We start from the raw sequence: 16,371 nt of genomic DNA on the forward strand, positions 1-16,371 counted from the left end.
CAACCTTTAATAAAACAAAATCATATGGATGTTTCAATGCATTTCAATGAATAATTGAATGTATTTACAATTATTCACAATTTCATATAATGTTTAAAATAAATTAACTCTACAGGCCTACATTATTTCACAATATAATCTTTTTTTAGACATCATTTTGATATTTATTTCGCACAAAATACATGACCTATAAACAAGCCTTCCTAAAAATTAATAACATTTTTTTCACTTTTTCTAACAAAATTGCTTAACTCAATGGCTGAATAAATGAATGAAATCATTACTTGTATATAAATACTTAATCTTAATTATTATTTTGCAATTCATGCATCAATCTTTGATTTGTATAACCTGATTGAGAATTGACATCAATTGCAAATTACCTGTCAATTCACATTTCGAATAAAGCTTATGAAATCAACCTTGAAACCTAACAAATTCACCTCAGTTTAATATTTAGAGTTATTTTATTTCTCGTGTTTCATGTTATCAGGTCTTCAGTGCTACATTCACTTAGCATGATATCATAACAAATTCCTTTCATATCTTTTTAGAGTGTGGCAAAAAATAAATGGACCTTGACAAATGTCCTCTATGTTAGAGCCAGTCCCTTACACAAGTGGCCTACTATTGCACAGCTGAGGATGTTATCAAACGTAGCAGTAGGTATGAAATGCGGAAACTGTTCCAACTTGATCTTGAACAGTTGAGTTACTCCTCATCACAATACCTGAACTGAAAACAATCGGTGACGATCCTGCACTTCACTTCTACCTAACAGAGTTCCTCCCTATAAACGCTAGAGGGAAGTTCGAAAATGGAAAACTTGTCATTGCAAGCGTGAAAAGACAAATTGATTCTTAACGAAACAACCTGTCTCAATGCTTTAGCTGACACTACATCAAATCAACACAAGGCAATTTGCTTTTCTCGCAACCTGACCGGTATGTTGAATCTGATCAAAAGTGTACACAACCACTAATCAAGAGTGGGAATATAGAAATACAAGTTGTTTGATCAGTTTCCTAAAATATTCTTGAATATTTGATCATATAATAAAAAGGTGTTTGTTAAAGCTATTCATAGTGTGTGTAGTGTAGGTAAGATCAATGTCAAGGTTATTTTGGCTAAAAAAAAGAAGGAAAATGAGTCTTGATTCATAACATCGATGAAATAGCAAGCCTCAAGTATTTTCGATAAAGTGATACATATATTTTGGGGTGATGTCATAACATTGTTTTACTGTTTTTGAAGAGAAAACACATGTTATAAATATATTATCACATTTGGTATTTTTAGCTCGACTATTTGAAGAAGGAAGTGGGCTATACCATTCGCCCTGGCGTCGGCGTCCGGTTAAGTTTAAGGGCAAGTTGGGATTTTCACTTATAAGTCCAAAACCCTTAATTCAATTGACTTAATACTTCACACAGTTGTTCAATGTCATCATATAATGGGAATAGATAACTCCTTTATACAAGTTATGGCCCCTGATTTACTATCGAACTTAGCTTAAAGTTTTAGAGCAAGTTGTGATATTTATTAATAACTTCTATACCATTCGTTCATTTAACTTAATACTTCACACATGTGTTCAGGACCATCACACAATGAGGTTACATAACTCTGTATTATCTTTAATACAATATATAGCCCCTGATTGACTTAGGTTAAAGGTTTAGGGCAGGTTAAAATTTAGAACAAGATGGAATTTTCACTTATAAGTCCAATACCCTTCATTCAATTGACTTAATACTTTACACAGTTGTTCAGTGCAATCCCATAATGAGGTAAGATAACTCCATATCATATTTTATACAAAAATGGCCCCTGATTGACTATGGAACTTAGGTTAACATTTTAGGGCAGGTTGGGATATTTATTGATAACTTCTATACCTTCATTCAATTGACTTAATACTTAATACACACAATTGTTCAGGACCATCACACAATGAGGTTACATAACTTCATATTATCCTTAATACAAGTTATGGACCCTGATTGACTAAGGTTAAAGTTTAAGGGCAAGTTAAAGTTTTAGGGCAAGTTGGGATTTTAATAAAAAAAAACCTTCTATACCTTCATTCAATGCATTTAATACTTCGCAGAATTATTGACGACCATCTTACAACAAGGAACATAACTTTATGTTAAACCTAAATACAAATTATTGCCCATGTTTGTTTTTTTTTCTTTTTAACTCTTCTTTTAATTTCTGTTGAAAGGCACATTTTTATATTCCTAACCACATTTTCATAAAGGGAAAACAAGTTATTTGAATGACCTGTGTCATTGTTCGGGCGGGCTGGTGTTAGGGCAGCGTCAAAGTCACCTTATGTTTCGAATAATTTAGCTAGGTTTGACATAATGAGACCAAACTTGGTATATGCAAAGAGTTTATGAAGACCTTTTATGGGAATGCGTGTGAGGCCCCTATGATTAAGGTCAAGGTTAATATTAATAGAAAAAGGGTTGGTTTTGAATAACTAAAGTAAGGTTCTTCATATTGGTACGAAATTTGGTATATAGGAAGAGTTTATAGAGACCTTACCTGAGATTGTGTTTTTGACCCCGAGAGTTATGGTCTAGTGCAAGTTCAAAATAGGAATATGGTAAGTACTGAATAACTCAAGTAAGGGTTGACATGGCAACTTGGTTTATATGACAAGTTTATGCAGAGCTTTAATGGATGCTTTTTGGCCCCCTAGGTTACTATGAATAGATTACTTTACTGTTTCAGTATATAATTTATTGTTTTGGGTCTGACAACTTCCAACTTTTAAGTTAGTAAATCATTTAACAAATATACCTATTTTCAACCCAATTCATTCCAACATAACAACTGAAACTGAGTCTTTTTAAGAGCCCCCCCCCCCCCCATGTAAAAGATATTTATCACCCTATAAATAGTTTCATTCAATTACTGTGCATTTGCATACTAGGTACATATTACTAGGTTTTCACGTATTTTCATTTATATTCTTTTCTTTCATACCTATTCAATTGCATTGCTTATGTCTTCTTGTATTGACATTCAACAATATGAATACTTCAGTGAAATAGTGGCAGCATGTATTTTAGTATTGTATTAATTTGTCTGTGTGCATTCTTATTCCATGTATTGGTCATAATGTATTTGTCGCACTTACACTAAATTATAACACATATTCTTTCTATTGTTTATTACATTTTAGTACAACTCTACCATTCCCAGCATACATACTAACTCTGTATATTTTTGTTATCATGCTTATTACTCTTTGTTGTATACAAAATGTATATAAAATGTCATTTTGCTCATGTTCTTTCTTGTTTGTACATATGTTCACATTTCAATTATACTCAATGCAGTATTTATTCTTATATTTCAATTTCATATCTTAAAGAATTGAGAAGTTCTACAGGCGAAATAACATTAACACATTACCACCAAACTTATTCCTCACTTCATTTCATTGTAACATATAATTTTCAGCACTTTCTTCATAAATCTTTTGCGTCATTATATTTCCATACACATTAAGTGATCAACTTCCTAATCATACCACTATCAAAATGCATCACATTCTTCTCATCATCTGCTCATATCTTATGCCTTAAAAGTGCCTTTGGAAAACTTAAAACTGTCTTGACCTAAACTTTACCTTCCTGTTGTATCAATGTATTCCTGTTGTGTCATTGCCTTTCTTTTGTTTTAAAATGTTCATACTTCTATTACATGTGACTTGAGTGTTGACAAAAATGTTAATTTCCATTTCAGAACCGTAAACATTTCTTTTCAATATCTTAAAAATACTTCTTGTAATATCTTCTCTTTAGATTTAAACAATACTGTCATTTTGGCTATTACCAATACCAACAATGCAAATACTGATAGTGTATTATGTATGTTCTGTATATTATATGTTTTTAAGTATGTTTAAAAGCTTATAATATGATTATTTTTCAATCACTGTTTTCTAAGTCATTACTCTGTGTCCACATACTTTTAAACCACTATTTATGTTATTTTATTCTTAAGAGCATGTTCATTTCAGGATCAAGGTGTGGGGGGGGGGGGGGGTTCAGACTAAGTACCATGTACACTTCGCACATTTCTTAAAACAGCTTTCTTGATCCATCCTGCATGCCTATAAATTATCTACGCCACAGAACAAAGAAAATGACATTAATACTGATGATCACATTTCTTCCTTTCAGCTCATGGATAACCAACATCTTTTAGTTTATGTTAAATGTATTTTTTAATTGTGTTGAAACCTGTTACATAAGCAAACAGTTTCATGTGTTTTTCAGTTAGAAACAATGGCTTTGTAACACTTAATTATACCGGTCAACTTGTTTCGCGGATTATTAGCCAAAAGTAAACATTGTTTTAAGCAGATGTCTTTAATTAGTATTTTGGATATATCTTTGGTGCTACTCTTGTTTAAAGTGAACATTTCACCAAAGTACAAATTCTCAACGTTTCGAATTGTGCCCAGAATTTACCAAATCATGTTGGCATATTTAACATTTACGCTATCATATCATCCACTCCAAAAGAAAACCACCACTGTGGCCATGTTGTATTTTATAAATGTGTGTATATTGATACAGTTCATGAATAAAGTTATTTGATACAATTATGGTTTCTGTCATAGATATACAATCAGTTGTACAAATATTATTGTGCTACGTTTTATTTTCATTTTAGAACAGCCCAATTATGTCATCTTTTAAGTAATTTCATTTCGCTGACATCTACAGTCAATGCTAGCCCTTACTTGATTTATTTCGTTCTGACCCTATATAAAGACTTGCATAACCAATAGTTAGCCCGCGCTTACATCCAATTGCTGCATCTTGCAGCAACTTTTGTACATGTTGATTCATTTATCATGAATTACGGTAACCATCTGAAGTTAGCGTGAGTGAACCTGGCAAAGGGTATACAAGACAAGAATGTTCGATTCTGTTTTATTTCTGAAAGGCTAGTATATTACTTCATACAGCTACAAGATATCTTAATATTCGATATACTTTTAAAATATTCAAAACAAAAGGTATGGATTAATGTTTGAATGTACATTGCTTAATACAGAAGTTCTTTCAGATCTTTTTGAATAGTTAAACAATAGACAAAACGATAACAATCAGTTTGGACGACAATATGAATACCCATTGGAGTCGTTTCGTAAGACGAAACCTTTCATTTGTAATGAATAGGAAGTTTAAATATCAAAACACATACTTAGAAGAGGTTTTCGTTTTATAAGTGTTGACTACCTTATATAATTATACTACTTTATACGCGAGCTCTTGTACCCTACATTTTTATTTAAATATAACGTAATAATACACCATTAAAGGGGCTAGACGACTTGGAAACCCTGACGAATCTTGTATACCCAAATTTTGAAGCAAGGCAAGTGTCCTTACAATGGAACACAGAAATCAGATCCGACCCTCAACGAGCTGAAGGTTACTCGCTGTGAATGAAAATAGTATACAAAAATGAATTTGATGGATTAAGATTACGAAATGTTTGTGGTTTAAATACCTAAAATATCATCTTCATAATAAGTTTTATATTAATTCATTTTTTTCTAACTCAACATTTCCCGGGGGGATTGTATAATGATATATTTTATATATAAGTTGTAATTATAATAATAATACCAACAATAATAATAATAATAATAATAATAATAATAATAATAATAATAAAAATCATATCATTATAATTATAATGCCAATACACAGTAGAGCGACTGAAACTTCTTTTTACCAGCAATCTACTTGGTTAACTTGGGCTTTTAAAAGTTAAAGATAAAGGGGAATCAACATAAGGAAAGAACCAAGTTTGTGTTCGAAAATCAAAACTTGAAAGCTTCCGCTGAAAGGGCTGCGTTTTATTGCATAAACCTATGAATATTTATAAAAGGGTCAGTGCATAATGAGGTCTTTTTTTAAAACTTGGTATACGAAAGTGTTAATTTTGACGATTTACAGGAAATAGAGCGAACGCAACAAGGCCGCAGACCGAGAAAGCTCGAACCATTTTCTGTTGATCACCAAAATAAACTCTTATTTTGTGTTCGCCAAGTTGATATGGAGGGGTATTGAAGCAAAAATTACATATTGATTTCTGACTCGTATATCTTGCCTTGTTACTTTTACATCTTGCGGTATTGCATCCTTAGTTCGTTATTAGGGCATATGTTACGCTAGCTTCGTGAAAGTTTCTTTTTGTATCTTGGTTGGCCTAAAGTGACATCCAACGTTTGCCTATGCATAAATGTGCATTCGTATGTTTTCTGAATTTCTTGTCAGTCAGTTATCAATTTAATTATTAATGTCAGTTAAATATTCTTATTTTAGCTTTTACTGTAGCTAGCCTTATAGCATTCTTCCTGATTAACTTTCTTTCCTTGCTTTGTTTTCCAATACACAACATGAATGACGAAAGTCAGCAAGAATCATGACGTATACTGCATAGCCAAACATAGCAAGCACGATACAATACGTCATAACACGAGTGTTTCATATTATTATACCAGGTGACTCTGTGGTAATAATGTCGGTTATTTCCGTAATTTTCTAAAAATAGATTTAAAATACCGGACGGCGACGGACTGCTTTATACAAAGTTATCTCTGAGAGTTTCCGTGCGGTTTCGTATAAGTTTCCAAACTTGGGCCATGTGGTGTTAAAAGACGGAGCTGTATACATTCTGTTTGTGGCATGTTTTAAGTGTTTGTTTACATGTGCTCTTCAGTCATTAGGAGAATGTGAAGTTTCTTAATGGTTTGTATACTCCTAATATAGCACCATGCAACGTGAGTTAACAGATATAAAAAAATCCGAGATTAACTTTGAAAACAAACAACACTTGAAAATAATATAGCCAATGACCAGCATGACCAATATAACTTTTAACCCTAAAGATGCTCAAATTACGAATTAGAGATGCAATAAGGCAAGATATACAAGTCTGAAAGCAAGATGTAAATGTCTGAAAGCAAAATGCACAAGTCAGAATGCAAGGTGTAAATGTCTGAAAGCAAAATGTTCAACAAATAATTGATATTTAGATTATTAGAAACATCTAGGTATGATTACATAGTACAGAACTTGACTAGGATGAGCTGGTTATTTTGGTACTGAATTTATTTCATTGGTTTTATATTATAAAGAGCATTTTATAGGAAGACACGCCAATGAGATTTGTCTTTGAATATTGACACATTTATATGTTAATTTTGCACTGAATATATGTCAATACGATTTGATAGCTGAATACGCATCATTTTTAGAAATTAATAAACAAGAATATCCCGTAGCATAGAAGTGTACCATATAACCATATTCGTGATACAAATATTTAAAATAGAGCAAGGAAGTAAATTTAGCGCTCACCTGTTAGGACAGGTATTCATTTAGATAAATCATCTTAAGTTGGTGAAAAACAGAAATTATTGACAGTATTTGCTTTAATTCAAAAGCAGGTTGAAATAAGGTAAAATAAATATAATTACCAATTTCCACAACACAGTAAAGTGACGAAACATTTTATCACACGAATCCAGTTGGTTAATTCACGTTTGTATCGAAATATCTGATAGCCTGTTTTACTAAAACATCGGTTACTTGTCAATAATGATTGTAAGTTAAATTATGTCCTTCTCACATTCACGTTTAAACTACGGTGATCACATTAGAAGTATGGAAATACCGGTCCTGGGACAACCTTATTGATTTCCTCCGTTTACACCATGGGTTAGAGATTTTTTTCCTGTTTAGCTATTTTGTCCAGTCCTTTCCGAATGTCTGATGAAGTGAACCACTGCCGAAGTGAACCAGGTCTGAGTGAACCATTTGGTTGGACGAAGTGAACCATCTATAAATTATATGGGGAATGTTAACATACTGATAATGTTTAATATCTTTTTTTCTGCAGTAAATACTTTAATTCAAGTTTTGAAAAAAAATCTCCTTCAAGGAAGAAAATGCATAATAATGCAACTAGCAGCTCAATATGAATTTCATTTTCGGTGTTTAAACGTATTGCAATACCTTATATATACTACCATAATTTGTAAATATTACAAATTGCTATATCCGACACAGGTAACTATATAAACGCAATACGATTTTTTGTAACTTTATCAAACAATTGAACAATATTGAACTTGCTTTTGATATTTACTATGACAATTGCACGAGTGTAGCAACTCTTATATCTCTGGGTTTAATCAACGTTTGTCTACTGAATTGGCGAAATGATCGGGCGTTTGCACTCGCGTGCGGTGTTCTGACTGATTCCTTTTTCATGAATTAAGGTAAACATCTGAAGGTATCGTGAGTGGATCTGACAAAGGGTATATAAGACTACAGCTCCAGTATCATACAAAAATTTCCATTGCTGTTGCAATAATGACACGATCCTTCGACTTATTGTTCGAGCAAATAACACAACTTCGGTGGGTTTTCGAGTCAGTTACATTATACTATACAGACAAAATATTATTCTATAAATATTGTTATATAGTGTTAGTCGTATTCTTTAGAAAATTATATCTCGGTTATATTGGTTATATTTAAGGATTAAAATTCGACATGTTGCATTTTATTGGGGTATGGTATGCAATGGGGCTGTTCAAAATGGGTGGAGTCCGAAATTGATTATTCAAGAGCATTTTCTCTTTTCTTTCTCTCGTTGTTCTCAGCGGTGGGTAAATTAGAACAGCTATCGTAACCTAATTTTATACGACATGAATGCACAGATAAAATAGTTCCTTATTTATATGTTTAGTTTCTATCTTTTCAAGGTCAAGAATATTATAAATACGTATTATTGCATACAATGTGTGTTCTCGGTCCGTTATCGTGGTTTATTAAAACGCAAAAACCCGGGCATTATCGGTAGAAAACGTGCATTATTCAGGAAATTCACGTACCGTTAATGCCCGGTTTTTTGTTTTACATATGCGCTTTCAGGGCCCGCATCATAACAATGAAGGCTGAGCGACCTGGTTTCTGACCGAAAGTTGGTCAACGATGCAAACTTTTGCACAAAACATATTTTAGAATATATAATGTAGCTGCATACAAATACCAAAACATGAAATAAACCACATATAACTTACATATTTTCTGCTGAGTTGTCTTTTCCTGGCAAGCTGATGTGTTTACCAAATAGTTTTTTCTGCAGTTGTTTTGACTATTAAAAGTACTAAATTATTTCTAAAACGACTAACTCCTCCGAACTTTAGTTATGTCTGTCGATTTTATTCAGAACATACAACTTATAGTGACGTGATTCCATTACGTCGTATGCAATGAACAAAGAAATTTCAAATATTTTTTCTCTGATGCTGAAGATGCTGTACATTTTATCAAGAACATGTTTACAAACTTTTCAGGCTTAAATTAGTTATCAAAACAAATAATGGTTAAAGCAGGACTGAATAGGTAATTAATTGATTACCCAATAGGTATTGTGTGTAAATAATCCCAGTAATCCAGTCAATTTTCGAAAAAACAACACTTTCAAAACGAATGAACACTGCAAAAAATGGCGTCAAAACAAAATGCAGCTGCCGAATTATGTTGCGGCCCGAATCGAGCTTAATGGAAAACTTTTTCAATGACATCACTAATGACGTCATACAAGCACCCGTTATAGAGGTTATTTTGAACTAACTGTTTTTGCATTTTCGTGACATTTAACAGCATTTTTAAACACAAATGCTTCTTTAACTGTTCCATCCATCATGAAATTATCTACATTAAAATCAATCAAATTATCGTTGCTTATTTTGTTTTAACTGCTTTACTGCAGATAACAGTTTTGCATGTTGCCAATAATTTTACTACGATTTCATTAAAAAAATAGTTCCGTAGTAAATATGCCCCGCCCCTTGGTATTATTGCGCCCAATGACAGGAAAGAAGTATCGAACAAACGCACGCGATATCGATAGGAAATGCCATTGCACTTTATACAGAAATAAAGTGCAATTGATAAACAATAACCATCGTTAAGGAATGAAGTGTGAATGCAAATATTAATGTTTAATTCTGTTTTATTTCTGAAAGGCTAGTATATTACTTCCTACTACAATATCTCTTAATTAGCGATATACTTTTTAATTCTTCAAAACATATTGATCGAGTAAGGAAATATTTATATATTTTATATAAAAGAAGTGCTTATTTACCAAATTTCAGTATCCATTAATACACGCTCTGACATATACTGAAGCAATAATGCAATGCATTGATGTCAATGTCTTGAAAACTGATAGGTAAGTCTTGTCAAAACAAAAGATATGGATTTATATTCGATTGTAAATTGCTTCATAAAGAATATCTTTCAGATTTTCAGTCAAACAAATGTCAAAAAGATAACAATCAGTTTGTCGAAGTCGTTCCGTAAGACGAAACCGTTACTTTGTAATGAATAGATGGTTAATATATCAAAACACTATTATTGAATGTTCTATCGATTTTTAAATGTTGACTTCCTTATTCGGCTCCTCTTTATACGCGAGCTCATGTAAATATAACGTAAATATGCACCATTACAGGGACAAGACACCAGATGGTCACAAAATTGGCAAAACAATATTTCGTCAAAACAAGCCTATGACTGTTAATAAGAGCTAGTATGAGACTGATAATACATCACTGAACATGATTCTAAGAATAGTTTGTCGCCGATGCCATTTTTCTAAATTAACTGGGAGTAACGTGGTTGATAGACCAAGCAAATTTTTAACTTGGTAAAATACGTAAAAACAATCGAAAGATACATGTTTCGTAAGCGATGTTATACATCAGTAATTACGTGCGTTGTGCACAACGGAACCGATTTGATATTTGTTTTTGACAATTTTCTTTTTTTCTTGCAATTGTATCATCTGATGTCTAGTCCCTTTAATGTTATGTCTTAAACATCGAACGCTTGAGGACCCTGATAAAACTTGTATACCCATATTTGGATGCAATGCAAATATCCTTACATTGAAACACAGATATCAGATCCAACACCACACGAGCTTAGACTTACTCATTCTTAATGAAAAAAAACATAAAACGAATTTGTTGGACATGGTTCACAAAATGATTGTGAATTAAATATCTACTCTATCATCTTCAAATTATGTTATATATCAATACCCCTTTTTCTTATTCAACACACCACGGGGGAGGGGGGGGGGGGCTTATATCAGGAAATATCTGTTATAAAAATGTCTCAAAGACACATTTTTGAAACCATTTTTTTTTAATGAAAGGGAGGCAAAGGTACGCTTAATCTGAAAAACTTCACATGGTCATGTATATGACTAATTAGTTGCATAAACACATTAACTTTTAAAGCATTAAGTGAGATCTCAAACTGTAAGCACCAGTGAAAATCAATACTTCAGACTTTCTAGCTGATTATAAATAGTTCATGTTATGTATGTATTACGAATAGGTTAAGTGATACTCGTTTACTTTTTGGGCACTTAAATGATATCAACGAATGAACTAATGTATATTTGTGTTTATAAGCATATTTCTATGTATGTTTATAAGAGGTTTCATAATTAATGAGGCTCACTACTGCTTTAATATTATTACCCTGTACAGGTGTAGAAAGTTTGCAACGTACGTGTTCTTTAAGTACAATAAGGGTTGTTTTTGTGTGCAGAAAATAACATAAAGATGACAGCAATTCAAATTCTAAATTGCTTTCAAATACAACCTACATTTGCAGATAGGCAGTCATTAAGTAGTAGACTTATTCATTGAGAATTTCAACTTCCGTGTTTAAAGATCCGCCTACTGCCAATCATTCGATATACACTCCCTGTGTCAAATTTCGCGTTGACAATGTATCAGCCAATGAGGTTGTATTCTAAGTCGGTTAGATGACATGAAGTGAATTCTTAATGATTGAGAAGTACTCGTTCGCTACGCTCACTCCGCTCATTCTTAATCATTATTGACTTCATGTCATCTAACTATTACTAAAACTTATCATTGAAGAATAGGTAAAATCATAGATATTATCACAAATAACGTAAATTTTGCCGTGACATGTTATGACAGGTAGTGATCAGTTAATATATAACATTCATTTTGGTGATAAACATAAATTATTGACACTAATTGCTTAATTGAAAACCTTAGAATAAGGTTCAATAAACTATTAAAATAATATATATTTACCAATGTTCAATACACAGTTAAGATAAAGACCATTTAATTATGAACTTCTTTCACAGAAATCCACTTTGTTAAATCGGACTTTCATAAAAATGAGCACCAAAACATCTGCTTTGCATTTAATTGCCCGCGATTTCACATAGCGCTAATTTTCCCCATGGGTAATTTTTAATAAATAGAAAGGTTTGCGTTGATAAGTACTTAAACATCATGCAACTGTTATTACAGGCATTTGATATAAATATCTGATAGTAATTATTAGAAATGTGTGAGGCTATCCGACGTTCAGATGTAGTAACGTTGGGAAAACTGATAATATTGCGAATCTGTCAGACGGTTTTAAACTAGTATGTGTACATGTTTGTTTACCTTGTCGTAAAATTCTTAAGCAAACAGGAAGAACCAAGTTTAAAATTCAAAGCTTCATAGCAATTTCCTTCCTATATTTGAGTTTTTGTCAAGTATTTACTATAAAGCCCTGCGATTTTTTAATAACCACAGGTTCAATCAATTGGTGCGTTTATGTTACCCACGTTGGCAGGTTTTCCAAACACAAGTATAAGGTATTTTTAAGACTTTTTTTATTTGCGTGTTAATGCACATATTTGGCCCCGCGGTAAAATCTCGGCATATAAACGAGTTAAATCAATTTTTTATCCGGGTGATTAAAATTATATACATTTGGATATTTTTATTCATTTCAAAAGCCGGCTGTTCTTTATTGAAAACTGACTCCCGGTCGTTAAAAATGTGAAGCTTTATTTTCTAATCATTGATCAAATATTAATTGAAAACAATTGTTGTTTTTGTCCAAAATGATTAAAACACATTAGTTTAGTCCCTGTTACAACAAATTGAAATGGAAGTCAGTATCCATGTAGACGAAGATATAAACATGCCATGAATATTAATCATGTAAAACATATTAACTGAAGTTCAATATCCAATTAAGCGGGTTCAGCGACATACCGAAGTAATGCTCGTAGTTTATTATACTACAGACAATGTAATTCTATTCAATAGACCTTGAAACAGGATACGTGCGTATTGTACATACAAATGATTTGAGTTTTTCACTGTAAACTGTGGTTTTAGTAGAGATTAACATAAAGCACTTAGTGAAATCCGGTAAAGTTAACTACATAGATATTTGCGTTTGTATGCATATATTTGCCTCCGCGGTTAAATCCCGTCATATAAACGCGACACGTAATACTTTAAATGTAACAAGCTTAACAGTTGTGTGAATATATAGAAAAAGCTAACAAGTGCAATTTTATCTTCTGCGTATCAAAATTCTGTACATTTGGTTATTTTTCTAAATTTCGAGATCCAGGTTTTCTTTATTGAAAACTGACTCCATTCGTAACACTATATTTTTCTTATCGTTGAGCAAACATAAATTATTCTGTTAAAAATTAACAGAACACAATAGATAAGTTCCTACAACAAGATAAAATGCTAGTCCTTGTTGACATAGGCAGACGAATAGTAATGATAAAGCTATAATATTAATCATATAGCACTTATTTACCAAATTGCATTATGCAATTGAGCCAGTTCAGCGGTATATCAAAGTAATGCTCGTAGTTCATTGTATGCCTTTTGTCAATTTATTTTGTAATACCTGAGTATTGTCAATACAAACTATTTGGGTGAAACATATTTGATTGTAGTTAGTTTAACCCTATTGGTAAATATTACCAGTAGGCAGTAATTGAGCTCCGATGTTTTCTATATGAACTTGCCTAGCATAGATATGTAACTTGACTTTTTACAATCAAACGATTTACACACATTTCTATATATGATAAAAAAACAGTTCTCAGACTTTTACTTCTAAAAATATGTTTTCCTGATACAATTTACTTAAGGATTAAAATTCGACATGTTGCATTTTAATTGGGTATGGTATGAAATGGGGCTGTTCAAAATGGGTGGAGTCCGAAGGGGCTGTTCAAAATGGGTGGATTCCGATAGACTCCACCAGCATTTTGAACTGCGCCATTGCATACCATACCCCAATGAAATACAACATGTCGAATTTTAATACTTATATTTACATTTATTCAAACCTTCATTTCTGCTAAAATAAATAGATTATTCAAGAGCATTTTCTCTTTTTTCTTTCTCTCGTTGTTCTCAACGGTGGGTAAATTAGAACAGCTATCATAACCTAATTGTATACAACAATGAATGCGCAGATAAAATAGTTCCTTTTTATATGTTTATTTTCTATATTTTCAAGGTCAAGTATATTATAAATACATACTATAACTATATTACAACTAGAAATATACAACTTGAGTTATGAAAAATTAACATATCAAGAAAACAACAAAAATATAGCCACCTACAAAGTTCTCATTATATCTCGGGTGATACGAGATACTAGCGTTTATTAAATCACGAGTTTTCAAATTGGAGAGAAATTCCAGTCAATTTGCTTGTTGAGCGTTATTTTGAATTATGATGTTCCTTATAATTCATATAAAACAATGTTGTTTTCCATGAAAAAAATCATTTTTTAGTCATAAATTAATTAAAATATAAAGAGAAATGCACAGAAGTTCATGTACCTGAAATAACAACTGTGTTTCAAGGATCGCAATAATATATGCTAGTAAATAAAGGAATGAACGAGACTTCAAACATGTGAAACATGTACTTATATTAAACTGATCATTTAACATTGCATCTTCAAGTGTAGAACAAGGTATGTTTTGGTATAAGGCAAACTTTCACTCCAATGAGATGGAAGTTTATTTAACTTAAAATGATAAGTTGACAACATAATATCTATGAACTTAAGCTGATTATGTAGACAAAAATGATACCAAAGCAACATCAATAAGCTATAACTAACTCATCTGACACTGTGTGATTTACCCCCCCCCCCCCCCCATTTACATATCCCTCAAAAAAGGTTGGTTAATATTATGACATATATATATATTTAAATAATTATATGACTTTGCCAAATGTAATATAATCAATATTATTCAAATTAATGTAAAACCAAAGCTAAGTTAAAACTGTATCATCTCTGTTAACTTTCCAATGGTTAGTATATTGTTTTTTACTCAATTGCATTTACAGACTGGTAAGAGAGTGGCATGAGTAATTAAGTTGTTTTAGAAGCCCTACAATATGATTTAGTTTGATTTCTTAATCATTTGTACACAACTTATAATTAATTATATTTCTTAGTTATTTTGAATTTGTTACTTCTAACATTGTGTAAACCTAAGTACATATTGTCAACTTAAATCAATATGGAAATATTGGTTATTGAATATTTCATACATCATATGAACAACAAACAAGTAAAAACAAAGACTTGTTTACAACATGTGCTCATGTAAACTAAATGCCTAATTATGACTAGTTCTTATATGTCAAATTCACAACAACAAAAATGCAAAAGGAATATCATAACATGAAATAATACATATCAAGCGCAAAGTTATTTTTTGCAAAATTTACTGGTTTATATATATAAAAACACACACAAGAACAGCCAGCCGAATTAATCCTTTGGAACAATTCTCTTACTATTACACCCACTTCTTTATAACAAAAACTGTCACAACAATAAAAGCTTTGTTTTAAATTATCACAAAGTCAACAACAACAAGCCTAAGAACACATGCCAAGAAATACCAGCCAATTTTTCCACTTTTCATTTCTACACGAGAGTCAACTTCAGCTACACATTCACTCCTAATAGACCTAGAATCTAAGGTCAATTTCTCATGTTATCATGTCTTGGGAATCGCTGCGGTTTGGGTCAAGATTTGGAAGAATGTATTAAATCTTGCCAAGAAAAACATGAAGAACTATTAAGTGTTATACATAATTATTGACTAGTTAAACTTAAATATGTTGTTATTTTAATGAGTAACATTAACAAACAATTAGACATATGATAGCTGGTAATGAAAATGGTATGCTAACAACCGTTTTATTAGGAATGTTAATGTAACCTATATTGCATTATATATGAATCTGGTCGTTTCATAGGTCGAATTGTATTTAGGGGTATGCTTTACTTAGCGTATAAATATTGATCTTACAATGGCAGCTTTTTAATTTCGCATTTTATAGAAAACAACAACACTCTATTAATTTTTCATTTTAAAAGCTTTATTTTTCACTGTATATTTTTA

At 31.7% G+C, this 16,371-nt stretch overlaps 1 protein-coding gene across 4 annotated transcripts in view; it reads right to left on the bottom strand.

The window, feature by feature from the left end:
- Positions 1 to 7,660, bottom strand: part of LOC128238912 (uncharacterized) — a 46,997-nt gene extending 39,337 nt beyond the window's left edge. For 3 of the 4 annotated variants that reach the window (XM_052955231.1, XM_052955227.1, XM_052955229.1), the window contains exon 1: positions 7,523 to 7,636. The gene's annotated coding sequence lies outside the window, so the exon portion shown is untranslated. Of the gene's footprint in view, positions 1 to 7,522 lie in introns of all 4 variants that reach the window. The other variant, XM_052955228.1, reaches the window with a different exon arrangement.
- Positions 7,661 to 16,371: the final 8,711 nt, after the last annotated feature.

Source organism: Mya arenaria, chromosome 6 (genome assembly GCF_026914265.1).
Source record: "Mya arenaria isolate MELC-2E11 chromosome 6, ASM2691426v1".
In the NCBI taxonomy this organism is placed as follows: Eukaryota; Metazoa; Mollusca; class Bivalvia; order Myida; family Myidae; genus Mya; species Mya arenaria.